At 50.2% G+C, this 6,000-nt stretch overlaps 1 protein-coding gene across 7 annotated transcripts in view; it reads left to right on the top strand.

Annotated features, from left to right (window-relative positions):
* The first annotated feature begins 727 nt into the window (after positions 1–727).
* The window catches only part of MICAL3 (microtubule associated monooxygenase, calponin and LIM domain containing 3), a 165,315-nt gene continuing 160,042 nt past the window's right edge, over positions 728–6,000 (top strand). For all 7 annotated transcript variants that reach the window (XM_068402371.1, XM_068402370.1, XM_068402368.1 and 4 more), the window contains exon 1: positions 728–822. The gene's annotated coding sequence lies outside the window, so the exon portion shown is untranslated. The remainder of the gene's footprint in view (positions 823–6,000) is intronic.

The following is a 6,000-nucleotide window of genomic DNA, read 5'->3' as shown; positions in this document are numbered from 1 at the left end:
AGCAGACACTGGGAAGGCCCGAGGCGGTGCCCGCCCGCCGAGGGCCCTGACTGCGGCGGGCGGGCGGGCGCGCCCCCCAACAGCCCTCCGCGCGCCCGGGTCATAGAGCACGGCCCCGACGCGCGCCCGCCACCCCCGCCCGGGGCGCTTTAAACGGTTGCCGCTTCGCCCCGCCCCTTTTTTGATCCCCACCCCGCCAGTCGCCTTTGGCGCGCGCCCTGGCCCCTCCCCGTCCCGCCAGGGCGGCCAATCCCCGCCCGGCCTGTGCGATTCGAGCGGTGGAAGGGTACCATTGCCGGAGAGCGGGGGAGGAGCGGAGAGCTTAAAGGGGCTGTGGGGGCTAACCGCGTCCGTTTATTGTTCGCCGCCGTGCCTGTCGCGTCCCCGTTGCTGTCGTTCTTCTCTCCTTCTTCCGCCCCCTCTTTCAGACCACCGTGGGCCCGGCGGCTACAACCTCCGCTTCCTGCCGCCCTCCCCTTGTATCGCTTTAAGGGAACGGGGCGGGGCGGGGCGGGGTGGGGCAGGGCAGGGGGGTGGGCTAGCCCGCACGCGCTCCTCCTCCTCTCGTCCCGCCAGCCGCCCCGCGCGCGGGGCGGGGCCGAGCCGAGGCAGCGGTGACTGCAGCTGCCAAGGTGTGTGCGCGCGCTGCCACTTCGCCCGCCCCCCCCCCCCCCCCTTCCTCCGCGGCGGGCAGGGTCGGGCTGCTCCGCTCCGCGCCGACAGCCGGAGGGGCGGAGCGCGGCGCCCCCCGCCCCGCGGCAGAGGCACCTCGGGCCGCGCCAGCCCTGCGATCCGCCGCCCCCGGAGCGGCATGAGGCGAAGGCAAGTGCGGTGGCGCGGGGTCCCTCCGCTGCCGCAGCGCCCTGGGAGCGGAGGAGGGCGGGCTCTCGCGCGGCGCGGCAGGTGGGGTGGCCGCTGCCCGTCAGTGCGGGCGGGGGGAGGTGTCTCCTGTGGCGGAGGAGGATCCGCTTCATCCCGTGGCATCGCCTACGGAGCGGCCTGGCGCGGCGCCCCGGGCGCTGGCAGTGGCGCGGGGGTCTCTGCGCGGCGCCGGGCCGGGCCGGGCCGGGCCGGGGGTCGTGCGGGCCCGTAGGCAGCGGCTGGGGCTGGCACAGGGCGGCAGGGTACAGCCGCGAAACCCGATCCCCGGGGCGGCCCGCGGCCGGTCCTTGCCGCCTCCCTGGCCCAATTAACACGGCTCGGCGCCGGGGAGGAACGAGGCGGTGGCGGCCGGGCGTCCGCCCCGGGGACACCCGAGCGCTCCCTTGCTGGAGGGGGGGTGGCTTAGCGAAAGGTACCAGGGCGCCTCCGTCGCCTTGTCTGCCCGCGCCCCGTCCTGCCGGGCGGGCGGCAGCGCTCCTCCCCGCCGGCTGGGTCCCGCCGGGGCGCCTCGGTGCCGCGCTTCTCCTCGCCGGCGTTGTAGCTGATCGCCGCGGCGCGGGTTGCGTTACGCCGTGGGTGAACTTTACCGCGATGACTACCCCGGTGTCAGAAAGTGCTCCTGGTGCTGCCGTCGCCAGGTGGCTTATGGCACCTCCACAAGGGAAATTGCATGTACCGGCTTCATTTTATATAGGCTTGTGCTTGTCTCGCCGAGCTGAGCCTTCAGCCTTTTTATTGTTACTCTAGGTACGTTCAGTACAAGGGATGTCCAGCTTTCTAATACTTTTATCTCTGTTCTGCTTTTTTTTTGGTTATGATATAGACTTAATCTCTGCAGGTTGTTGTCCTAAGATGTGTTTAGGGTGTTAGAATACTTAACAAGGGTGATTGCTTCTAAACATAGGGTTCCTTCTCTTATTATAATAAAAACCTGCTTATGCATTCACTGTAACAGCTTCATTCCATATTCCGAAGAATCATTCATCTCTTACCTCATGCAGTCATCCATTTAAGGTTAGTGCTGTGGAGCAGTCGACAATAACTTTTGTTGAGATGGAGGAATACTTTTTGAGTCTGGCACTACAAAAATTGCCCCTTCCTTTGTTGATTCTGTTGTACTGCTTCGGAAGGTTAACAAACTGAAGAATCTGTGGGAAACCTCTTTGAGTGTTAGGCTTAAAATTAGGGTTCTTAGTTATTCTGCGCTTGAAATGTAGTGGGTCGGTACTGGTGTAGGGGGCTTAGGGGAAGTAAGTTGAGCAAATAAATGGCCTCTTGCTGGACAATCTGGATATACAGAAACTGACTATCTGTTAGGGTCTATTTTAGTTGCAAACTTTGCAAGCTACAAGTTAACCCAGCTTAAAAAAAAACCCAGTAAATCAGATTTTCTGTGTATAACTAAGAACTTACTTGAAATAGACTTATTTTCCCAATAGTTTTGCCAATACCTCTTTCTGCATTTGTTTTGGAGAATGTGCTTATTCTACTTATTTTTCACTGTCACATTATCAGTACTTGTGTTTGGGTTGGTCGTACTGCAGGGGTGTGTTTGGTAAAAATAACTCACTGCATGGGAATTAACGTCTTTAATCATGGGAATATTTCTACTGGTCTAGAGAGTCTGTGAAATCTTACTTGCACTAAACTAGATTTAGAGTTAGATTGAAGTTGGCGGTGTCCCTTTAAACCAGCCAAAAGTCCACTACACATTCATCTGCAGCTGAAAATGAAGAAGTCACACTACAGTTAAGAAAACAAATATGTTGTATTTAGCTTGCAGCTTGCTGAAGTACCTGTGTCCAAGAACACAGGTTGGATATAACTAGATATACTAGACTTGTACTCATTCATATCTTAAATTGCGGTTGGAAGGTACACCTTATAGCTAATTCGTGAAGTTGGAAATAAGTTCTTAAATTAATGGACAGGGTAACTCCTCTGAAATGTTACAGGACAACCATAACTATTTTTCTTTTAACAGTTGTTTTCAGGTATTTGTGCAGAAAAAAACAACTTAATAATTATGGTGATTATGAATGACATGTATCTGAATTTCAATTTTCAGTAAATTTGAATACAAATCCTGTTCCTGACTAATCCTGTGTGTTAAGAAAGGATCTGTAAATAGTATGTGACTGTATATTCCTGGTATAAACCTAAACGCAGCTGGTTGAGGTCGGAATGACATTTTATTCTAAGCTTGCTTTCTTGCCTCTCTGAGTTTCCGATATCCTGCAAACATGCCTCAGATGAGAGATCTTGGTTATTTTGCAGGTGCAGGTCTCCTTTGATAAAGACTACAGTACTGTTACTTTTCTATGATTGAGCTTGAGTTATTGTTGTACACGTGGTAATGCAGAGCTGATGTGTTGCTTTTGGAGAAAGCTGAAGCAGAACTGGTCCTTAGCTGGATGTGCTCCTCTCATCTTGAAGGATTTCAAAATGACTTCTCAGTTACTGAAGTAATCCATGAATGGATTAGGTCTTTGTTTTTCTCCTTTGCAAATAAAAGGGCTGTCGTGCCAGTGTAATCTTAGAGTAGTATTCGGGGTAGCTCTAGGTAAAGGAAGAGGGAGAACTGTCCGTGCTGCTGCTGTCTGTCTTTGGTAGAGATGGAAAACTTCCTCGCTCTTTTTACTGTGTCACAGGAGGTTGCCTGTGAGAGCAGCAGCAGAGCCCGTGTGTGGACTTTCTTTGGTCTTACGGCTTTTGTGCTGTTACTGTAGAGAAGGCGTAGGCAGCTGTGGTAACAGGTTGGTTAAAACTTGTTTCTGCCATGCAGCTTCCAGCCCTGATGTTTTAGGAATCTGTTCTCTGCCAGTTGATCTACACCTTAACAGCCTGGGGTGGAAAAATCCTTTCATTTACAGCTGAGGCTAAGGCTACGCTAGAATCTTCCGTCAGTGTAGCTGTCGATTAGGGGTATGATCTGTTGTATGTAAGGTCCTTGCACAGAGTCAGTTATGTGGGTAAAGCACATGTGTGCTGTTAGGGCTTGTCTTAACACTGTGGTCTGTTGTTAATATAGGGGTGTGAAATGCAGCTTTGCCGATGTGCTGTGTGACTGTTCTAAGGCTGCTGAGATATTCCTAGTGCAGATGCGATCCGAGGCTTTTGTTGGGCGAGTGCTTTTACTGGAGCAGATCCTAAGGATAATCTCACCTTTCCTTCGAAAAGGGGAGGAGGGGGAAGTTCCCACCGGTAAATCCAGGAAGTGGCTTTTTACGTGAGCTCCATCAGGGGAGCCTGGCTGGTGTTTTCTTAGGTCTCCCAGCAGCACTGGAGCCTAGAACTGACCTTAGCCATGCTAGCAGGACGTAACTGAGATGTCAGCTACAGAGATGCTGTTCATAATTTGACAGGTGGAAATAAAGCAGCAGTGATACTGATATGGTGTTCATGCTGCTATTTGGAAATGGTGTGATAAGATACAAGAGGCAGGCACTGTTTATTTACTAGGAGGGGAGCCCAAAACAGTGGAGACAGAGCAAGAGGTAAGCTAGCATAGGACCATCAAATCACCACCCTTTCCTTCCTTTTTCTTCCCCCTCCCCAAGCTGACTGGCATTTTCTGTTGTAATTGCACAAGCGAGAGGGAGAAAGGGAAAAATGCATATGGGAGAACCCATGAACGTACACTCTGAGAAATGATATCTACATGTAGATGGTGTTTGTGAATGGTATGAAAACATTTAGATTCCAGCTGAGTGGGGCATGCAGTTGCCAAATTATTTGTTGCCTCTTCCTGCAGTGTCCTTCTAATTTTGAGTTGGTTGGAATAGGTAGTTGATAGAGCTCTAATAGCATTTGGTTTCATTATGTAAACAATAAACTGACATGGATCATAGCTGTTCTCATTCTCCTGCCTGTATTGTATCTTGATTTGGAGAGGCACTGTGATGCTTACGTATGGAGTGGCTTGTGATAGAAATTCAGTGCCCAGATGTGGGAAACAATTTAAGAAAAAGAAGGTTGCTCACCTGTGTGGGCAGCCTTTCTTCTGACACCCCTTCCCCCCTCTTTTTCTTTTAAAAATTTAATCAAGCAGCAATTATTTGGCTTGGAAACTGAAGAGGAAACTGAAGGATGTTTTTCTTTCTTTTCTGAGGTTTGAAATTGACTCAATGCAAAAGTATTCAGTGAGACTAGGAAAGGAAATGCAAGTTCTTACTCTTCGTAGACAGCAGTAAATTAACAATAGAATTATTTCAGTTTCAGGAAAAAGGAACCTATTTCATCCCCCACTTCCTAAGGAGAGTTCATAACTTCTCTGCTAAAGGTGTGCAGTAGCAGCGTAGCTTCTTGCTGAAGACAGAAACCTGATTGCTCCCGTAGAGATCAACTGTTCTGCAACTGTTGTTTTTGCAATAGACAACAGGAGAAACTGCATTTCATTTTTGAGCAGGGGCACTGAAGAAAGCTATGGAAATTGTGAGGAAAACCTTTTTACTACATTCCTGTCCCTCTCGTCCTGTCATCTCTGCCTTCTCCCCAGATCTTTATCTGGGTTACATGTTAACCTTTTTCATTCTTTCTCCACAACGTCTTTGAGATACGATCTTTTGTGTCTAGCCACATGGTTAAAACTAGTCTAGGCTGCCCTCACTTTGTGTCTGGATTTCTTTTTGACACTCGGCTGTTCAAAACAATGACCATTTTTACTGAAAGTGGTTGCTTTTTTTGTCTGCCATTAAGACTTTTAGCAAATCATTCCTATGTGGGGTCCTACAACTGCAGACATAAGCTAATTTTCTTCTTGGTCCTGTTCAACTGTCATCTAGAGTGGCATACTGTGGAGAATTTGACATGTAGTCCCAACTGTTAATGCTGTGAACTTTTAGGCAATCACTAAAGCCTTGTTATGGTCTTTCTTTACCTTGTTCATCCTGAAAGAGGAGTGGCAGATGGATGCTTTTCACCCATCATGAAGAAGAGTCCCATAAACATCTGTGGAGCTACCTCACCTTCTGCCTTAAGAACTTGAGAGAGGTTCTTAATGGCCTCCCGTGCCATGAGCTGACTGAACCAGAACAACCCGGCAGTGGACTGAGTAGGCCACTTCTTATCTTTGAGTGTGTTTGCCTTTTTGCTGTGCACCCTTCTTTCTTTGGATCC

This window comes from Nyctibius grandis, chromosome 5 (assembly GCF_013368605.1).
Source record: "Nyctibius grandis isolate bNycGra1 chromosome 5, bNycGra1.pri, whole genome shotgun sequence".
Lineage (NCBI taxonomy): Eukaryota > Metazoa > Chordata > Aves > Nyctibiiformes > Nyctibiidae > Nyctibius > Nyctibius grandis.
The sequence above is the reverse complement of the archived record's forward strand: the minus strand, read 5'-3'. Positions and strand labels throughout refer to the sequence as shown.